This window comes from Ascaphus truei, chromosome 14 (genome assembly GCF_040206685.1).
Source record: "Ascaphus truei isolate aAscTru1 chromosome 14, aAscTru1.hap1, whole genome shotgun sequence".
In the NCBI taxonomy this organism is placed as follows: domain Eukaryota; kingdom Metazoa; phylum Chordata; class Amphibia; order Anura; family Ascaphidae; genus Ascaphus; species Ascaphus truei.
In genome coordinates, this window is record NC_134496.1 from 9,943,017 (window position 1) to 9,965,724 (window position 22,708).

Sequence of the window (22,708 nt, forward strand, 5' to 3'; positions counted from 1 at the left end):
GTTCGAAAATGTCAGAGTGATAATTTGTAGAGATGACCGACTCGTGCAAATATGGGAAACACAATAAATATGCCCCCTTGAGATTAAGAGGACGTAAAGATTGCCTCCTTTGCTGCCTAAATGGATATGTAAAACTGTGCAGCAATGTACACCATTCCTTACTAACAGGAAAGTAGTTACATTAAAAGTAAAGATTAGATTGTAAGCTCTTCGGGGCAGGAAATCCTTTTCCTAATGTCTACTTTTATGTTGAAGCCTCTATTCCTAATTCACGTGTGTTACTGCTGTAAAGCGCTATGTACATGGATGGAACTTTACAATAAAAAGATGTACATACAAGTACTTACAGTATGTTGCAGATGTATACACTATTGTATTAATTGCTCTACCTGTGCTCACTTTATCAACAAATCTACATAGAGAATCACAGAGATCTCTCACTTTAAAGTACTTTTTTGTATCTCACTTTACAGGTTCAGACCAGGCGGCATTCATTTATTGTTGTTGCTGTAGTTGTGTAATATGTTTGAAGCCAGGGGGTCTCCAGAGCTGATCCCCATTCATTTCAGCCTCTGTGACCCCCTGCTTCCGGAGATACAGACCTCCGGAGGGAGTACCGGTATCTCTCTCCAGTTTAAATGTCCTGGTCACGCGAGACAATAGGAAGCCATGTGGGATGACGTTGCGGCTTCCTATTGGGACATTTAAGCCGCCATTATCAGCCGGAGCTGATACAGAGGCAAGTATCGCGGGAAGCAGGGAGTCCCCGGAGCTGAAATTAATGGGGTTCAGCTCCGGGAAACCCCCTGCTTCAAATCTACTACTACTACAAAAATAATGTACCACTTGGACTGAATCTTCAAAGTACGAGCTAGTGCTCAAGAGCAATTTTTTTTAAAATATATCATAGATTACAGCGGTACTCCACTAACGTTAGTGGGCTACATGGCATGAACTGCAGAGGAATTGGGACTAGAAGAATAGTTTCAGGCACATATCCATTTAGGCAGCAAAGGAGGCAATCTTTACGAACTCTTAATCTCAAGGGGGCATATTTATTGTGTTTCCCATATTTGCACGAGTCGGTCATCTCTACAAATTACCACTCTGACATTTTGGAACTCTTGGCACAGCCAAACGGTATAATAAAATAAAACTTAACGTCTCATCGCAAACTGATCTTGTCTTCTTCAATTTTTATTAAATCAAGAATTCCTTTTCCTAAATGTTACTTTTATGTCTGAAGCACTTCTCCCCTTTATGTGTTAGTTATATTATTTATATGATTGTCACGTGTTTTACTGCTGTGAAGCGCTATGTACATTAATGGCGCTATATAAATAAAGACATGCATACATACACTTAAGGTCTTGTGAAAAAATTAAAAGTTTATTACACAGGTCAACATTTTGGCTCTCTCAGGAACCTTTCTCAAAACTTGAGAGGTGCTCTTGAGAGAGCCGAAACACTTATCTGTGTACTAAACTTTTCATTTTTTTTTTTTTTTACAATACCTGGAGTGTATGTCCACACACACACACACACACACACACACACACACACACACACACACACACACACACACACACACACACACACACACACACACACACACACACACACACACACACACACACACACACACACACACACACACTAATCAGTAAGGTAAACAGAATGCTGAAAGTAGGCGATGATGAGCTCCTTTTGGGCTATTGTGTCAAATACGTTTTTTGCCCAGATTGTGCCTGCAGCCTTAGCAAAAACTGTATATACAGTATCCTCACTAACCACTTAATATTTTTAAAACAAACATTGCATTTTACACTTACAGTAATTATGGCATGATTACAGCATTGCAACGGGTAACACAGGTTACCTATTTCATTTTCTGCTTGTAGTTCAATTCATGTTGTCAGGTTACCTATTTCATTTTCTGCTTGTAGTTCAATTCATGTTGTAAAACAGCGGTGTGCAAACTGGGGGGCGCAAGACTTTTGGGGGGGCGTGGCTCACTTATCCAGCTTCCGTATCCACTTGTCTCCATGACAATGTGGCGTCATTTGATGCCCGTTGCCATGGAGACGTGGCGTCAAATGACGCTGTGGGTCACGTGACGTGACATCACATGACCACGAGGTGTAATTTGACGCCGCAGGGGAAGAGCAGGCAGGGGGTGTGCAGCGCAAGAAGTTTGCGCAACCTTGTTGTAACATACACAACTTAAGATTTCCAAAACATATTCAGTTCACAAGCTGGCAAATACTGTAACTGCATTTAAAAACCCCTAGAAGCCGGAGTTTAACTCACAATGTTAATATGTTTCCTCCTCAGCAGGTCTCTTATTTTTTGGGATGTTTAAACTTATGATGTTCTTTGTCTCCAGCTTTAGATGTCATTATATTTAGACTGCTCTGGGGAGCACTCCATTTTAACTTCCCGGATGCTTAATATATCAAACGCGTAAATCTCCTGAACGGAGCATTGGAACGTAAAAATAAAATGACTTTGTAGAGAACAAGAAGTTAAAGTAAAACATAAAAATGCTTTAAATGCGGACTTTAAACGCTGCATTGCATCCCCTTCTTGAACTGCTTGACATTCTATGCAAGTTTCTAAGGTACTAGTCAAGGTTAGCATTAGCTCAGTTGTGGCTGATACTAGTTTTGGGCTTGTTAATGCAAAGTAACTTGTCAAATGTACTCCCAGCAACAAATGAGCCAATTGTATTTTAATGTCTTCTGTCAACTTATTTTGCCTCCCACCCTGATACTGTAGATAAGTAGATAAGGGGGACGTGCAGAGAAAGTACTTGCAGTGTTGTGATGTTTTCCTACACTTTGAAAGTTCCAGAGGATCCTACTACATTGTTGCCGCCTCTAATACTGAACAGGGTCGATATTTTGAATTGCCTCTTTAATCAACCCCCCCCCCCCATCTCTTTTGCCATGAACATGTCTTATAGTACATTGGCATGAAGATGAAATCATCCCTCAAAATATATTTATATAAGTAGCCACCTATCATATTTCATGGATTTCTAATAGGAAGTTTGCCCTCAAAAATCCTTAATGCGTTTCCCAGGAAGTATAGCGGGTTCCTTAGCTCATGTGGGGACTGCACACGTAATAAGGCCCCAGACTGCACCGTAACATGTGTGGTAGAGTTGTCAATTACAGCTAGGGTGACCATTCATCCCGGTTTTGCCGGGACAGTCCCGGTTTTTCGTGTGCTGTACCTGTTGCCGAACTGTCCCGGGAATGTCCCAGTTTTTTGTGTCGGCGGCGGTGCGCGGGGATGGGGAGGAAGAGGATGCAGAGCGGCCCGGCAAGTATTTTTTCTTACTGCCAGGGGTTGGGCTTCTGCAGAAACGTGCCGGGCCGCAGGGGATTGGATGGAGTATGCTGGGGGCGGGGCTTTGGCTCTCCCCGGCTTTCCCTCACCCGGCAATCTGGCCCTCCCTCTGGCTCCTCGACAACCCGGCTCTCTCCCTCACTCCCCCGGCTCTCTCCCTCACTCCCCCGGCACCCCAGCTCTCTCCTTCAATCCCCCGGCGCCCCCCCTTACTCCCCCGGCAACCCAGCTCTCTCCTTCAATCCCCCGGCAACCCCCTCACTCCCCCAGCAACCCGGCTCTCTCCCTCAATCCCCCGGCACCCCCCCCGTCAACCCAGTTCTCTCCTTCAATCCCCCAGCACCCCCCGTCAACCTGGCACTCCCCTTCAATCCCCCGGCACCCCCCCTCAATCCCCCGGCAACCCGGCTCTCTCCTTCAATCCCCTGGCACCTCCCCTCCCTGCCCTGGCACCCCGGCTCCCTCCCTCCCCCACTTAGAGCCCGCTCACAGCCTGCCACCTCCGCCGAACCTGCAGCCACCACAGATAGGCATATGGGGAGGGGGCTGGGGGGGAGAGGGAGATGCTGCGGGGGGAAGAGAGGGAGATGCTGCGGGGGGAGAGAGATATGGAAGAAATGGGGGGGGGGAGAGAGATGGAAGATGCGGGGGGAGAGATGGAAGTGGGAGAGATGGAAGTGGGGGGGGGGGGGGGGGAGAGGATGCTTCTGCTGTAAACACTGCTTGCGTGAGAGTGTGTGTGAGTGTGACAGTGTGTGCGAGAGTGTGACGGTGTGGCGAGAGTGTGACGGTGTGTGCGAGAGTGTGACGATGTGTGCGAAAGTGTGACGGTGTGTGCGATAGTGTGACGGTGTGTGCGAGAGTGTGACGGTGTGTGCGAGAGTGTGACGGTTGTGCGAGAGTGTGACGGTTGTGCGAGAGTGTGACGGTTGTGCGAGAGAGTGACGGTTGTGCGAGAGAGTGACGGTTGTGCGAGAGAGTGACGGTTGTGCGAGAGAGTGACGGTTGTGCGAGAGAGTGACGGTTGTGCGAGAGAGTGACGGTTGTGCGAGTGTGAGTGTGACTGTGTGCGAGAGTGTCAGTGTGACGGTTGTGCGAGAGAGTGACGGTTGTGCGAGAGAGTGACGGTTGTGCGAGAGAGTGACGTGTGTGTGAGTGTGACTGTGTGCGAGAGTGTCAGTGTGACGGTTGTGTGAGAGAGTGACGGTTGTGCGAGTGAGTGACGGTTGTGCGAGAGAGTGACGTGTGTGTGACTGTGTGTTACTGTGTGCGAGAGTGTCAGTGTGACGGTTGTGTGAGAGAGTGACGGTTGTGCGAGAGAGTGACGGTTGTGCGAGAGAGTGACGTGTGTGTGAGTGTGAGTGTGACTGTGTGCGAGAATTTCAGTGTGACGGTGTGTGCGAGAGTGTGACGGTGTGTGCGAGAGTAAGGTGTGTGCGAGAGTGTGACGGTGTGTGCGAGAGTGTGACGGTGTGTGCGAGAGTGTGACGGTGTGTGCGAGAGTGTGACATGTGTGCGAGAGTGTGACGTGTGTGCTAGAGTGTGACGTGTGTGCGAGAGTGTGACGGTGTGTGCGAGAGTGTGACGGTGTGTGCGAGAGTGTGACGGTGTGTGCGAGAGTGTGACATGTGTGCGAGAGTGTGACGTGTGTGCGAGAGTGTGACGTGTGTGCGAGAGTGTGACGGTGTGTGCGAGAGTGTGACGGTGTGTGCGAGAGTGTGACGGTGTGTGCGAGAGTGTGACGGTGTGTGCGAGAGTGTGACGTGTGTGCGAGAGTGTGACGTGTGTGCGAGAGTGTGACGGTGTGTGCGAGAGTGTGACGGTGTGTGCGAGAGTGTGACGTGTGTGCGAGAGTGTGATGGTGTGTGCGAGAGTGTGACGTGTGTGCGAGAGTGTGACGTGTGTGCTAGAGTGTGACGTGTGTGCGAGAGTGTGACGTGTGTGCGAGAGTGTGACGGTGTATGCAAGAGTGTGACGGTGTGTGCGAGAGTGTGACGGTGTGTGCGAGAGTGTGACGGTGTGTGCGAGAGTGTGACGGTGTGTGCGAGAGTGTGACGTGTGTGCGAGAGTGTGACGTGTGTGCGAGAGTGTGACGGTGTGTGCGAGAGTGTGACGGTGTGTGAGAGAGTGTGACGTGTGTGCGAGTGTGATGGTGTGTGCGAGAGTGTGACGTGTGTGCGAGAGTGACGGTGTGTGCGAGAGTGTGACGGTGTGTGCGAGAGTGTGACGGTGTGTGCGAGAGTGTGACGGTGTGTGCGAGAGTGTGACATGTGTGCGAGAGTGTGACGTGTGTGCTACAGTGTGACATGTGTTCGAGAGTGTGACGTGTGTGCGAGAGTGTGACGGTGTGTGCGAGAGTGTGACGGTGTGTGCGAGAGTGTGACAGTGTGTGCGAGAGTGTGACGGTGTGTGCGAGAGTGTGACGTGTGTGCGAGAGTGTGACGTGTGTGCGAGAGTGTGACGGTGTGTGCGAGAGTGTGACGGTGTGTGCGAGAGTGTGACGTGTGTGCAAGAGTGTGATGGTGTGTGCGAGAGTGTGACGTGTGTGCGAGAGTGTGACGTGTGTGCTAGAGTGTGACGTGTGTGCGAGAGTGTGACGTGTGTGCGAGAGTGTGACGATGTGTGCGAGAGTGTGACAGTGTGTGCGAGAGTGTGACGGTGTGTGCGAGAGTGTGACGGTGTGTGCGAGAGTGTGACGGTGTGTGCGAGAGTGTGACGGTGTGTGCGAGAGTGTGAGTGTGACGGTGTGTGCGAGAGTGTGAGGTGTGTGCGAGAGTGTGACGTGTGTGCGAGAGTGTGACGTGTGTGCGAGAGTGTGACGGTGTGTGCGAGAGTGTGACGGTGTGTGCGAGAGTGTGACGTGTGTGCGAGAGTGTGATGGTGTGTGCGAGAGTGTGACGTGTGTGCGAGAGTGTGACGTGTGTGCTAGAGTGTGACGTGTGTGCGAGAGTGTGACGTGTGTGCGAGAGTGTGACGTGTGTGCGAGAGTGTGACGGTGTGTGCAAGAGTGTGACGGTGTGTGCGAGAGTGTGACGGTGTGTGCGAGAGTGTGACGGTGTGTGCGAGAGTGTGACGGTGTGTGCGAGAGTGTGAGTGTGACGGTGTGTGCGAGAGTGTGAGCGTGACGGTGTGTGCGAGAGTGTGAGCGTGACGGTGTGTGCAAGAGTGTGATTGTGACGGTGTGTGCGAGAGTGTGGCGGTATGTGCGTGTGTATGTGTGCGCGAGTGACAGTGTGAGAGAGTGAGTGTGGGAGAGATAGAGGAGAGGGCGAGAGAGAGAGAGGAGGGGAGGGAGAGGGGGAGAGAGGAGGAGGAGAGATTAGGAGGAGGGGGAGGGAGAGGGGAGGAGGGGGAAGAGTGAGGGTGGGGAGAGAGGGGAAAGAGAGAGAGGGGAGAGAGAAAGAGGGGGGGAGAGAGAGAGGGGAGGAGGGAGAGAGTGGGGAGAGAGAGAGGGGGGAGGAGGAGGAGGGAGAGGAGAAAAGGGGGGTGAGAGGGAGAGGACAGAAGGGGGTGAGGGAGAGGAGAGGAGGGAGAAAGAAGGGGGGGGAGAGATCGATCGATCCGTGGGGGGGGGTGATGTGAGATGCAGGGGGGGTGAAGGTGATGTGAGATGTAGGGGGGTGTGATGTGAGATGTAGGGGGGTGTGATGTGAGATGTAGGGGGGGTGATGTGAGATGTAGGGGGGGCGATGTTTAAACCAAAATCATTACAAAATATATACACATTGTTTATTCAAAAGTATGAGTTAATTATTATTTATTACCCCCACTGCTTTACACGTCTATTTTGTGATTTACCCGTCGAACATGTCATCCAGATAGGGGTTCCCCAAAATGTAACAAAATACTTAAAGGGTTCCTCCAAACAAAAAAGGTTGGGAATCACTGCTCTATTCACACAAACACACACTGCAGCCCCCACCTCTATACACACAAACACACACTGCAGCCCCCACCTCTATACACACAAACACCCACTGCAGGGCCTACCTCTGTATACAGAAACACACACTTCAGGGCCCACCTCTGTATACAGAAACACACACTGCAGCCAGGGTTGCCACCTTCTATTGAAGGCGAACGCGGAGATAACATTTTTTTAGATCTATTTATTATATATTTATTTATCTTGCCTTTGGCTGTATCCTCCCCTCCAAATTCTGTCAACATGGCGGCATCAAGTTGACATGACAATGGGATGCATTATGGTACGAGGCATCACATGAAGCCACATTGTCATGGCAACATGTCACCGCCTGACGTCAGTGTCTCGTTGTCATGGCAACGGGGTGCGTCACATGATGTAATTTGTTTTATAAATAATGTTTTAAAGTGTCCCGGTTTTTCATTTTGAAAATCTGGTCACCCTAATTACAACAGGAGCTTCCAAAATTGCTCCCCACAATGCTTTGCATTCACAGCAGCAAGGCATTGTGGGGCGTGACTTTGGAAGTTCCCACAGTGATTGATAGCTGTACCAGCCATGCTGTCTGCACACACTGAGCTTAGCCCACAATACTGCCTGGGATACTTCTGTTAGCAATAGTCTGAGGAGCAGCCAATAAGATTTATATATTAGGGGGCCGTGAAACAAATAATTTCTAGCAGTGGATTGAACAATGTAAAAAAAAAAAAAAAAAAGGTTAGGAACCGCTCATATATTTGTACACAACCGTGTCCTGTTGGAGTAAATACCCAGCACCAGGGTCGCCAACAGAAATCGTGGGGCCCAGGACAAACATTTTAAGCAGGGCCCCCACCCGTGTCGCCGGTATTGCCCGCCGCCCCCCCCCCTCATTTCACACCTCACGAGCCCCCTCTCTTTCTCCCCCCTTCCCATGTATTTCTCTCCCTTCTGTCTCACCCCATCGCATGTATTTCTCTCCTCTGCTTCTCACTAAGGCTGCGGCCCCGCTGGCGCTGAGCGCGCTCATGCTTGGAAAGCGCTCCAAGCATGAGCGCCGGGTGTCCTGGCATTTACGCAAGCGCGCGCGGGGGACTTTGCGGGTAGTTGAGCGCGCTAGAAAGTTAGTCTTTTTTGTTTACATAAGGGCCGAGCACCGCGTGAGCGGGGACTTACATATCTATATACTGTATGTAAGTAACCGCGGTAAGCACCGCCCGCTCACCGCTAGCGAGGACGCAGACTTACTCCCTCTTTTCCTCACTCACCCCCTCTCTCTGTCAATTACCCCACGCTCACTCATTACCCCCCCCCCACAAGATATATACCAAAAAACTTCCCAACCCCAAATACATAAAAAAAATCCCCACCCCCTCAAATATATACAACGCTGCTGCCAGAATCACTCTACTCTTTCCTAGATCTGTCTCAGCATCTCCCCTCCTGAAATCACTCTCCTGGCTTCCGATCAAATCCCGCATCTCACACTCCATTCTTCTCCTCACTTTTAAAGCTTTACACTCTTCTGCCCCTCCTTACATCTCAGCCCTAATTTCTCGCTATGCACCATCCCGACTCTTGCGTTCTGCTCAAGGATGTCTTCTTTCTACCCCCTTTGTATCTAAAGCCCTCTCACGCCTTAAACCTTTTTCACTGACTGCCCCTCACCTCTGGAATGCCCTTCCCCTCAGTCCCTTCTCTATCCACCTTTAAGACCCACCTTAAGACACACCTGCTTAAAGAAGCATATGAATAGCACTGTGGATATTCTGAACACGATACATAAAGCTTGGCCCCCTGCAGACGCACTTACCAGGACTCCCTCCTACTGTCTCTGTACGTTCTACCTACCTACCAATTAGACTGTAAGCTCTTCGGGGCAGGGACTCCTCTTCCTTAATGTTACTTTTATGTCTGAAGCACTTATTCCCATGATCTGTTATTTATATTATCTGTTATTTATTTGATTACCACATGTATTACTACTGTGAAGCACTATGTACATTAATGGCGCTATATAAATAAAGACATACAATACAATAAAGACGTACAATATAACCTCGCCGCCCCCAAATGCATACAATAAACCCACCCACACAGTATATACTGTACACACACACACACACACACACACACACGATTTAAAAAAAACTCCCCAAGCCCCCAATATATATAAAAATTCCCCAAAGCCCACCAATACATATAAAAATTCCCCAAAGCCCACCAATACATATAAAAAAAAAGACTTACCTTGTGGATAATCAGGCCGGGTCCAGTAGATGCCGGTAGGGTGGGGGAGGTGGATGCCAATAGGGGGGGGAGGTGGATGCCAATAGGGGGGGGGAGGTGGATGCCAATAGGGGGGGGGTGGTGGATGCCAATAGGGGGGGGGGTGGTGGATGCAAATAGGGGGGGGAAGGTGGATGACAATAGGGGGGGAGGTGGATGCCAATAGGGGGGGGGGGAGGTGGATGCCAATAGGGGGGGGGAGGTGGATGCCAATAGGGGGGGTGGAGGTGGATGCCAATAGGGGGGGGGGGAGGTGGTTGCCAATAGGGGGGGGGGGTGGATGCCAATGGGGGGGAGGTGGATGCCAATAGGGGGGGGGGAGGTGGATGCCAATGGGGGGGGGAGGTGAATGCCAATAGGGGGGGGAGGTGGATGCCAATGGGGGGGAGGTGGATGCCAATAGGGGGGGGGTGGTGGATGCCAATAGGGGGGGGGAGGTGGATGCCAATAGGGGGGGGAGGTGGATGCCAATAGGGGGGGTGTGGATGCCAATAGGGGGGGAGGTGGATGCCAATAGGGGGGGGTGGATGTCAATAGGGGGGGGTGGATCCCAATAGGGGGGGTGGATGGCAATAGGGGGAGGAGGTGGATGCCAATAGGGGGGGGGGGAAGTGGATGCCAATATATATACATACACACACACACACACACACACAATAGAATTAAAAAAACTCCCCAATACATATAAAAATTCCCCCAAGCCCCCCAATACATATTAAAAAAAATATCATGTTGATGATCAGGCCGGGTCCAGTAGATGCCGGTGGGAGGGGGGAGGCGGATGCCAATAGGGGGGGGGGAGGTGGATGCCAATAGGGGGGGGGGGAGAGGTGGATGCCAATAGGGGGGGGTTTGGGAGTGGGGAGCAGGCTGGATTCTGAGTGCCACGTAGGCTAGGCCCAAAACTGGTTGTGCTGCATAGGAGTGGAGGGAGGACGGGCGCAGATGATCTCTTGATGCCGGGCGGCGGGCCGGTAGATGTGGGGGCCTCGGGGGGGTGGGGGGGGAAGGTGGATGCCGGTGGAGGGGGGATGGTAATGCCGGTTGGGTGGATGCCGGTGGTGGGGGAACTGTGTGGATGCTGGTGGGGGGAGTAAGGAGCAGGCTGCGGCTCGGAGAGCCGCGTGGGCTAGGTCCAAAACCGATTATGTTGCGGAGTGGGGGGCGGGCGCAGAGGAGTGGAGGGCGGGCACGGAGGAGTGGAGTGCGGGCGTAGAGGAGTGGAGGGCGGGCGCAGAGGAGTGGAGGGCGGGCATGGGGATTTCTGGATGCCGGGCCGGTAGGTGTGGGGGCCACGGGGGGGGAAGGTGGATGCCGGTGGAGGGGGGTGGTAATGACTGTTGGGGGGTGGATGCCGGTGGTAGTGAGGAGCAGGCTGCGGCTGGACTCGGCGGGCCGGTGGGTGTTGGGGCCTGGAGGGGGCTTTCGGTGGATGCCGGTTGGGGGGGGGGATGTCGGACGGGACGGAGACAGACAAAAAACAGACTAGAGAGAGTATACAGTACACTGTAGAGAGACAGACAGAGAGAGACACACACACACACACACACACACACACACACACACACAACAGTGAAACACAGACAGACACAATCACATTCATAGGACAAATAACAATTAAAGCATGGATTTACTTAACGTTTCTGTGGTGTTGTATTTGAATAACCAACTGCACAGCCGGGAACATTCAAACACGCTTTTTCCGTCTGTCCAGTTGCTTATATTAGCTTAAGTCCTCCCACTCCCCGCCCATGAAGAGAGCCCTGATTGGATCCCCTCTCCTCATTATTTATTTATTTATTTTGACACAGCCTTTTTTTTTAAGACATTTTTTTTTTAACACACGGGGGCTCGCCGGCGGGACGCCAGTGCCCACTTTCCCCCGCTGATGGCGGCCTTGCCCAGCACAGTGGTAATGGTCAATGTTCCTTAACCCCTTCCAGTCCTGCAGAGTCTGCATTGCAACGTCACACTGTAACCTGTTTGACCATAACATACGAACTACTTACTGGGTTATTCTCTTTGCAACTCCACCTCCCCAGAGCTCAGAGTAACCTCTGCAGCTTCTTTACAGAACAGCCATTCCAAATTAGCACCAGTTAAAACTCAGCTGTTTGCAGAAAAAAACAATACAAGAAGGGATGTTACCTGTTCTTTGCACCCACATTAAAATTTTGGCTGCTGGAGTGGCATAAATTAATTGCAAATATATATATTTTTTTATCCTGCAGCCTCTATGTCTTTTATTTGACTCGCTGTTCTACATGTTGTATGTTACTCTGAGCACGGAGAACACGTTCACTTTTCTAGCACGTGTTCTGTGCATCATTCATGTTTTTCATCCCTAGATGCAAAAAAAATGTCTTATTTCCTCAATGCATTCCAGACCCCTCCACTATGGTTAAAATGTCATCAATCTGGTCCCACTCATGTTCCCAGAAATTACTTTTCGATATCCATCCTGTGGGCTGGAGTGTGTGAACGCTTTGCATTTTAGGCACAGTCTAAGCTGTTTCAGCATTTTCGGGTCCAATTCTGTTTCTATGGGTTCCTATTTTCAAGAATGCAGGGTTTCCACCAGATTAAAAACTTTTCCAGGACAAGAGCCACAGCTCATAGTTTTCTATCTCTTGACAGTCTTTCTATAGACGAAACTGATCTGTGCTCTATACAGAATGAGAGCTGGAGAAGCATGTCCCTAGGCAAGGCATACTATGCCGAAGCACCCTGGATAGCTGAACATTTTTCAGTCTTTAGTGTAAGATTTTATAGCTATTTACAAGATCAAATTATATTGAGAGACAGAGTAGTGAGGCACGCTTACAGAGTAGAAACCAAGGTGGCACGGATAGAAAGTGTAGTAAAGGTGCAAAAAAGAAGTCCAGTTTTTTTTCCTGCAATAAGTGAATTTATTGGGTGATCGAAGTTGGGGTTACTCATGTAATGTGAGCTTGAGATAAAAGGTGGCACTGTGTGCTCAGTTGCATGTAATTTCCCAGAATCCCTTGCTGCAGTGGAAGTGCTGTGTGCTGGGTGATAATGGTGAAAGACAGGGTTGCAGACCTGTCTAAGACATGCAAGTGAATATACAGGAATATTTACAGTTGCTTTATATTAGCTCAAAAAGGGAATTATCTAACTATTTTTTTGCCACTGGTTGATGATCTCTGGCATAGAGAATGAGGTGTGATTACAGACTCAAAAATCCTGATCTGGGTAAAACTGTTTTGACAATAAGGAGTTCGGGAGTAGTTGATGCATTAATCCTTGAAGCGGCAGCGGGGGCAGAGTGTCGTGGTCACTCCCTCACTGATGACAGGAGGGGAGGGGTCTGGATTTCCCCTAGTACCGCACGCATTATGTTTTTGATGCAGCGGCTACATCGTGGGTAGCGTGACCAAATTTCGCGAACGCGCGGCCAGCCCCAATAAAAACCAGGAAGTGGCCAAAAAAGTTGGGATGAAGGCCTAATAAACAGGAAGTCTGGTCACCCTAGTCATGGGTAGGGTGACCAGATTTTGAAAATGAAAAACCGGGACACATTTTTTTTTTTACATAACAGTTTATTTATTGTAGTACACTTATACTTTACTACCATTAGTCCTTGTTACGTAGTTACGTGTGTGTGTGTGTGTGTGTGTGTGTGTGTGTGTGTGTGTGTGTGTGTGTGTGTGTGTGTGTGTGTGTGTGTGTGTGTGTGTGTGTTTGTGTGTGTCGGATGACCTCACTAATCGAACAAAAAAAAAAGCCAGATGTGAATGATTCATTAACCAGTGTCAGGATGCCCCCTCTTCACAATTTCTAAAGCAGCAACACCGCCTGGGATCTTACCTGATCCGCAGTCCCTCAAGGTACTATACTGGAGGGGAGGTGTTCCCTACTTGTCTTCCGATGCCTCCCGTGTGAAACTTGAGTCAGATCTGGTAGAAAGCAGGGTAGGTTACTTCGGATTAGGTATACGGCAGTTAAGATAAGACATAGATGGTGAAGGAGACAGGGAGGGAGACACAGAGAGACAGGGAGGGAGAGGGAGACAGAGAGGGAGACAGCGAGGGAGACAGAGAGGGAGACAGAGAGGGAGAGGGAGACAGAGAGGGAAGGGGAGAGGGAGGGGGAGACAGGGAGGGGGAGACAGGGAGACAGAGGGAGACGGAGGGAGGGAGGGAGACGGAGGGAGGGATGGAGACAGCGAGACGGAGGGAGGGAGACAGAGAGGGAGACAGGGAGGGAGACAGGGAGGGTGAGAGTGAGGGGGAGGGAGGGGGAGACAGACAGGGAGATGGAAAGAGAAGGAGACAGGGAGATGGAGGGAGGGCGACGGAGGGAGGGAGACAGGGAGAGAGACCGGGAGACGGAGACAGGGAGACGGAGGGAGACAGGGAGACGGAGGGAAGGAGACAGGGAGACGGAGGGAGGGAGACAGGGAGATGGAGGGAGGGAGACAGGGAGACAGAGGGAGGGAGACGGAGGGATGGAGGGAGACAGGGAGGGAGGGAGACAGGGAGGGAGACAGGGAGGGAGATGGAGGGAGGGAGACAGGGAGGGAGGGAGGGAGGGAGGGGGAGGGAGAGAGATGGAGGGAGACAGGGAGGGAGACAGGGAGGGAGGGAGACAGAGACAGAGAGGGAGACAGAGAGACAGAGAGGGTGAGGGAGACACCCACTGATACACACACACACACACACACACACACACACAGACACCCACTGATACACACACATATACACACACATACTGATATACACACACACACACCGATACACCCTGCCTCCCCCTGCACCGCCCGCCAGCGACCTCGCAGCCACCACTGCCCGCCCCCGAGACCATCTCCCGCACCAAGGGGACGGCGGGAAGTGAGCGCCAGGAGAGGCAAAGGTGGGAGCGTCAGGGGACAAAGGTGGGAGCGCCGGGGGACAAAGGTGGGAGTGCCGGGGGGCAAAGGTGGGAGTGCCGGGGGGCAAAGGTGGGAGTGCCGGGGGGCAAAGGTGGGAGCGCCGGGGGGCAAAGGTGGGAGCGCCAGGGGGAAAAAGGTGGGAGCGCCGGGGGACAAAGGTGGGAGCGCCGGGGAGCAAAGGTACAAGGTGGTACAAGGTAGATGGTACAAAGGCAGGCGCACCCCCGCTACCACCTCCTATTACCCCCCCTGGCTGGGACCCGGGACAGCATGGGGACACTCACCACGCAGCCGACAGAGGAGCCAGGAGCGGGAAGACAGACACACTTACGTGTGCTCTGCACAAAGCGGAAGCCCCGCCCCCGGCTTCCTCTGACATGCCTGCGACCAATCCCCTGCGGGCCGGCCAACTTTCTAAGTCCCGCCCCCGGCATTCTCCTTCATTCAATCCCCCCGGCAGCATTCATTCATTCATACACACACATAGAAAATACTTACCGGCCACCGCATTCTCCTCACCACCGCTGCCCCGCAATACCGGGACCAGGGACAAAAACCAGGACATTTCCGGGACGGACCTGAAACCGGGACAGGACAGAAAAAAACGGGACTGTTCCGGCAAAAACCGGGACAGGTGGTCACCCTAGTCATGGGCCCCCCTATGTGCGAGACCCCATGACATAGTACCTATGTCTTGGGGCCCTCAAAGGGTTAAAGAGGCCATCCCTTGTAGTGAGAAAGTGAATGAAGAACAGCGGCATGTTTAAATGGTTTGTTAATGTCACTGATTGGCGCCTTTTTTTAAACCAAAGAAAATTGGACAAGGGTTTAAAAATATATACAGTATAAATTTTTAAATATCCATAGGAAACAAACGCCTTGTTTTTTTTTAATTAAACCTTTAATGTAATGTCTGTTGGTGTTCTTAGCTAGTAACGTAATTATGATGCGGTTATTATTAAGGATGAATATCAGAAGCTGATAGAACTCATTGGACCCATCAAGAAGGAAAATATATTTTTCACATGATAAAATGTAATACTATTTTTTCACTGAATTACGATTCAATCTTTCTGAGGTCGCTCATCATTGCATTTGACCCGGCTGGGTGGCACTGCCCCTCGATACCGTACTGCAGCAGAACACGGCTGCCAGGCATAAAGTAAGATGCAGTAGAGGAGCGCTAGCAAATAACAAGCAGAGAGAAGAAGACCATGCGGGAAGTTGGTGAATCAGTGGGGGAAGCTGTCAGACCCACTAAAAAAGAAAATAAAGACGGGAGTGCTCTAACAGAGACTAGAGCGATTTCTGCGCCCTCCAAGTCTGCCACATGTCTCAATAAATCAGTACTCGGTGTGGGTCAGCCATGCTGGCGGTGTCAGTTCCCACTGTAATAAGCATCCTTTACGACAAAGTCTTGCATTGCCTGGGGGCCAGAAGACAGATAATGTTAACCTCTTCAACCCTAAGAGACTTGTAAAGCATGGTTTGCACAATCCACTGTGATGACAGCCTTGGGCTGCTATTGTATCACACGTGGCTACAATTCACACAGGCCAAGGAATCCAGTTCCTGCAGGGTTAACTCCCTGCAATTCTGGCATTTCATGGATTTGCTCAATGCACCATGGAAGCTGTAGTCCGTGTTTCATAGGGAAAACCAGTAACATCATAATAAGCCGCTGCAGGAGTTTGGTTTCCATCATAATACTTTGTATTTAGATTAGAACTCTGTGGGCCTGAACCCTAGGAACCTGACACTCATTTGAAGATTAAAAAGTGAAGAAAGGGCCAATTATATTATTGTCGCCCAGTGAAATCATGATAAGATAATGCTCCAAAGATAGAGATTTGCCAGTCAGGACAGGCATCATTTACCGGAAGTATGTTCACTATAGATGTGTGAAACTTTCGCAGGAGGTTGCGAATGGAGATGTGGGAATTTTTGGGGCGGATCGGCCGGTTCCTTTGGTCAGCGGATTTGAGCGGATCAATCTCAAAAAGGGCGATTCGCGTAATTTTAATTATTATTACCCAAACACTCCACGGATTCCGCAATCCGTTGGCGAATTGTTAAGAATCCGCCAATGGATTGCTGAATCTGCGGATTGGATTCTACAAATCCGTCCACAGGTGGCGGAATCCACTGTGGGTATGTCATATCCAATGGCGTTTATTGATGAATCTGTGGATTAAAACCGACCAAATCCGTTTGCGGATTTTACAGCGCAAAACGGATTTTGGGTTGATAATGCGAGAAACTATGGGAAATGGATTTGGGCGGATTCACCCAAATGTTGTTGCGAACCAGGCCGAGTCAAAAACGTGGCCGAATCACATTTCGCAAGCGAGTCACGTGAAGTCAATAGGCTTAGCCAATGTGAATTACAATGTTGCCATTTCGCGAAATTCTTCAAAATCACTTCATTCGCCAAATGCTGAGACTGTAAGCAGGGTAGTATCCTTGTGGGACAAGTCGTCATGGTATGGTTTGGTGGGACCAAGGGCGGCTAACATGGTGGAGCATGCATACATACATAAATTACTGGGTGAAAAAGAATAGTGGCCTGAGCAGGCAAGTATGGCATCAGAAAGCCTCAGCTGACCACCAGCGTGTGTGCTATCTGCATGAATGTTCAGCACAGCTGAGTCCATCATAACAGATCGTAGCACCAATCTATCCGGTAGCATTAAAATGAGCATGCCTGTTATTTCCCGGTTTGCCTGTCTCTATGTCTGATTAGCTGGCTGTATGTGGACTGTAGAGCTGACTGCTGAACATCCACCAGTGCTATCCTACCCATGGCAGATATCACCAGTTTCCCACCACCATTATATGCTCAAGGGTCCACCACCACCATGTTACTTTATTGTTGTACCATTTTTGCAGGGGCCATGCCAGCACTCATACAGTTTTGCCAATCACAAATGTCACGACTAAGCTGGCTCAGTGCTTGACGTGTGCATTATGTGTCCCAACTATCCACCTGTAACACAAGGGTAGGAGAGAGGGCTCCTCCAGGACGTGCTCCTTTTATTTGCATGCTCTGCCCTGTGAGTGACAAAAAACTCTTACAGTATTACAGAACATTTTCTTTTTGTGTGGCCACAGCTACAGGGTCTAGTAGAAAATGAAAGAGAGATTCAGAGAGAAGGGGCAGTTTAAATAACTAATCTCAGTGGCGTCACGTTTGTGTTTTAAATAATAAAAATGTCGAAATAAAATGTGTTCTTGTGAAATAACAATAAAAGAAAAGGAGGGCGGGGGGGGGGGGGGTTGGGAATTATATCACTGACGTCCAACATGGGTGAATGCTGCTCGAACCCAGAATGAAACGCTCTAAAAAATATATACAGTATATATATTCAAGATGGATAGGACTTATTCAAGATAGAGATTCCCTTCTCCCAGAGATTACATCTTCCTCATACAATACTGTATGTTGATATTGTGGTACACAGACCATCTGGTTTACTCATGTCTTCCAAAAACCCTTGATCACAGTGAGCCTGCAATGCTCAATTACAGTCGCTTCTGCCAATATTTCTCTCATTTTATATATATATATATATATATATATATATATATATATGTATGTATGTATGTATGTATGTATGTATGTATGTATGTATGTATGTATGTGTATATATATATATATATATATATATATATATATATATATATATATATATATATATATATATATATATATATATACTTAGTTAAGTTATGGTGGGTAAAAAAAAAAGTGACAAAAACCCTCCACAGTAAAGCATATAGCAAATAGAAATATTACTGTGTGCTCATTTGCATGTCTTAGACAGGTCTGCAACCCCGCCTTTCACCATTATCACCCAGCACACAGCACTTCCACTGCAGCAAAGGATTCTGGGAAATGATATGCAAATGAGCACACAGTGCCACCTATGCTTCAATACCATTCAACATGGTCCCCTAAAGGTGGCACTGTGTGCTCATTTGCATGTCATTTCCCAGAATCCCTTGCTGCAGTGGAAGTGCTGTATGCTGGGTGATAATGGTGAAGGGCGGGGTTGCAGACCTGTCTAAGACATACAAATGAGCATACAGTAATATTTCCATTTGCTATATGTTTTACTGTGGAGGGTTTTTGTCACTTTTTTTACCCACCATTTTATCTCTCTTTATCTCTCTCTCTCTCTTTATCTCTCTCTCTCTCTTTATCTCTCTCTCTCTTTATCTCTCTCTCTCTTTATCTCTCTCTCTCTCTCTCTCTCTCTCTCTCTCTCTCTCTCTCTCTCTCTTTATCTCTCTGTTTATCTCTCTCTCTCTCTCTCTCTCTTTATCTCTCTCTCTCTCTCTCTCTCTCTCTTTATCTCTCTCTCTCTCTTTATCTCTCTCTCTCTTTCTCTTTCTCTCTTTCTCTCTTTCTCTCTCTCCTCTTTCTCTCCCCTCTCTGTATCTGGATATCTGATTTACCCTGTATATCTCAACTGTCCTATACTACACCGAAATAACCTATACTGCTTTCTTCCAGATTTGACTCTCAAGCTTCAGACGGGAGACATCGGAATCCCCCCTAACCCAGAAGACAGGTAGGGAACACATCCCCTCCAACTTATAACATTGCGGGAATGAGCTACCTGGACATTGAGGGACTGCGGATCAGGTAAGATCCCAGGTGGGATTGCTGCTTTAGATATTGTGAAGCGGGGGCATCCAGACACTGGATAAAGGGTGCAGGAAACTAGTCATTCACACCTGGCTTTTTTTTGTAAATCCGACATTTACACACACATACACACACACACGCGTAACCAGGACTAATTGTAGTATAATGTAATACAATAAATAAACTTATGTCAAAAACGAATGTTGTTCTTACTAGGAATTTATTCAATTTATTTATTTTTTAAAGCGGGGTGGGACTAGGTGGCGAGTAGATTTTTTTTGTTCGGCGTGTAGATTTTTGGGTGATTTGTCCACCACTGTATATATATATCTATATCTATATATGTATCTCTATATCTATATCTATATATCTATATCTCCTCTTCCAAACAGGAGAGTTTACCGTAAGCCCAATAGAACAAGAATTAAACAAATAGAGAAAATATAGTGTAGTAATCTTGACAAAGTAGAAGATGCAACACGGACGTTCTAATACCAGACACTCCCGAATTATCACCCATGATTCAGCTTTAAAGATTCAAGTTACATCTCCACCTTTATAGGTCTTCTCATGTTGTGTGAATCAATACCCCCAAATTGGATTGGGAGAAAAAGAGAAACAGACATATGGGGTATTATGTCACAATATATTAAAATTGGTAAGTGTATAAAAGTTACACTCTCATGTTACCAAGTAACATAATTATGCCCCTTTACAAAGCATTAGTAAGACCACACCTTGAATACGGAGTACCATTTTGGGCACCAATCCTAAGAAAAGACATTATGGAACTAGAGGCAGTGCAGAGAAGAGCCACCAAATTAATAAAGGGGATGGACAATCTAATTTATGAGGAGAGGCTAGCTAAATTAGATTTTTTTACATTAGAAAGAGGCGTCTAAGAGGGGATATGATAACTATATACAAATATATTCGGGGGCAGTACAAGGAGCTTTCAAAAGAACTATTCATCCCACGGGCAGTACAAAGGACTCGGGGCCATCCCTTCAGGTTGGAGGATAGGAGATTTCACCAGCAACAAAGACAAGGGTTCTTTACAGTAAGGGCAGTTAAAATATGGAATTCATTACCCATGGAGACTGTGATGGCAGATACAATAGATTTGTTCAAAAAAAGGTTGGACATCTTTTTAGATGGGAAAGGTATACAGGGATATACCAAATAAGTATACATGGGAAGGATGTTGATCCAGGGATTAATCCGATTCCCAATTCTTGGAGTCAGGAAGGAATTATTTTTCCCCTTATGAGATATCATTGGATGATATGTCACTGGGGTTTTTTGTTTGCCTTCCTCTGGATCAATAAGTAAGTATAGACATAGGATAAAGTATCTGTTGTCTAAATTTAGCATAGGTTGAACTTGATGGACGTACGTCTTTTGTCAACCTCATCTACTATGTAACTATGTAACATCAAGCGCATAGAAACAAATAATGAAGGAGCTATCAGGAATTTAAAGGACAGGCAGCCAATGGTAGGGCAGCACACAGATGCAGGGTAATGAACAAGAACTGCCCCTAGACACATTCAGTCCACTGGTAAACGGACGGGGAGAAGTGCAGGTCTGGGATAATTGCTGATGCAATTAACCCCTCGTGTGCCCAAGGTAGCGCGGCGCCTGTGCGTAGCTTGCATGAGGTGCGCCTCAACCGTGATGGCACAAGGGTGAAGCCTGAGCGAAGTCCGTGCGGTCCCCCAGCTTGACAGAGAAGCACGCGTTAGGCGCTTCATCATTGAGCGCGTCACGGGGGCGTGCGGTGTCCCTCTTTCTGGTAGTGCGGCGTGCGTCACCCGTCCCGGGGTGCATCACGGGGGCGGAACCGACAGGCAATCCTCACAGTACCCCCCCTTCAGGGGCGACCTCCGGGCGTCCCAGGGATGGCTTGAAAGGAAACCTCTGTGAAAGGCCCGAATAAGCCTAGGGGCGTGAAGTTGATCCTTAGGAACCCAAGAATTTTCTTCGGGGCCGAAGCCCTTCCAATGAACCAGGTACCTCATCTTTCCGCAGAAGAACCTGGAGTCCAACAGGTTTTGTACCTCGTACTCCTGTTGTCCCTTAACCAAGAGGGGTTCAGGTGGGGGCGCCGAAGCTGGAGTCTGAGGGTCCTGTACGAAGTGCTTGAAAAGTGATGTATGGAACGCAGAAGGGATTTTTATTGAGGTTAGAAACCCAAACCGGTATGCCACCGGATTGACTTTCTCGATCATGGAAAATGGTCCAATATACCTTGGTGCTAATTTAGCTGTGGGGACCTTCAACCGAATGTTCTTTTTGGACAACCAAACCTTCTGTCCCGGATCGTACGTACACTGGCGACACACTTTATTCGAGCTTGGCTAGTCCCACGAATTCGGGTATACCCGGGTGTATTGAGGTTTGTGACTGTTTTCTGCCCGAGTGCATTGGGTTATTTTCCAGGCAGGGATTGAAGCATTTTATTCCCGCTGGCTGCAATACTGCACAGTATATATATATATATATACTGCATTACAATTCATGAATTTATGCCATCTGGTAGACACGCGAAGCATTGCAGCCTATTAAATCCTAATCATTATCATTTAACAGATCAGCCGCCCATCAGCCAGGCATGAACCCAGGCTGGGAAGGCAAACGCAACGGGGCTTGTCAGAGGTGAGGAGCGGCGCATTCCAGGTATCTGCCAGGTACATACTGGGTATTTGCTCGAATAAAGTGTGTCGGTGCAGTACAGTAGGTGTCTCACGACGATGTCGGTCAGCCTGTCTTTTCTGTGGAGAGACTGCCTTTTTGAGATTTTGAGATTCTCCTGAATCTTAGCCCAGGACACTTGAAGAAGCAGGATCCTATTATCTGCTGCTGGTGCCCCGGATCCGGATCCTGCGGATCTGTGGGGAGAGCTGAGGGGCGAAATCCAAAGTTGGTGAAAAAGGGTAAATCTTGGGAAGACTTGTTGCGCAGATTGTTGTGGGAAAACTCGGCCCAAGGCAAAAGATCTTTCCAGTTTTCCTGGGTATCCAAGATGAAGCAACGGATGAACTGTTCAAGTGATTGATATTTTCGCTCGGTTTGACCATTGGTCTGAGGGTGATAGCCAGAAGAAAAGTGCAGCGAGATCCCTTGTTGCTTGCAGAAGGCCCGCAAATCTTTGAGATAAATTGGGAGCCTCTATCTGACACAAATCGGGATCGGATTTAGGCCCCGCCCCCATGATGCATCTCACGACGTCACAAGTGACGCGCGTCAACCGCAACCCGCGCACAGGTACTGCACTACCAGAAAGGAAAACACAGCAGGAACCGTTTTCAGGCTCCGCCCCTACTGCACACATTGGTACACGGAGATGCCGCGCGGACACAAGCAAACAAGGGGTTAACTCTCTTCATTATTCCTCAGCTGCTGTGCACCCCGCCCCTGCCTATCAGTGGATAGCCTATGTCTGATTGCATTCATTATTCTGCAGCTTTCCTACCATTGGCTATCTGCCCTTTAAGTAATCAGCCAGACCTGCTACAAACTAGCTGAGCATACACTTGGTTTATGTGGCTTGTGCTCCCTCAAGCTACTTGTTGATTTTGCCTTATGTTATCTTGTCTTGCCTTCCTGTTGTGAC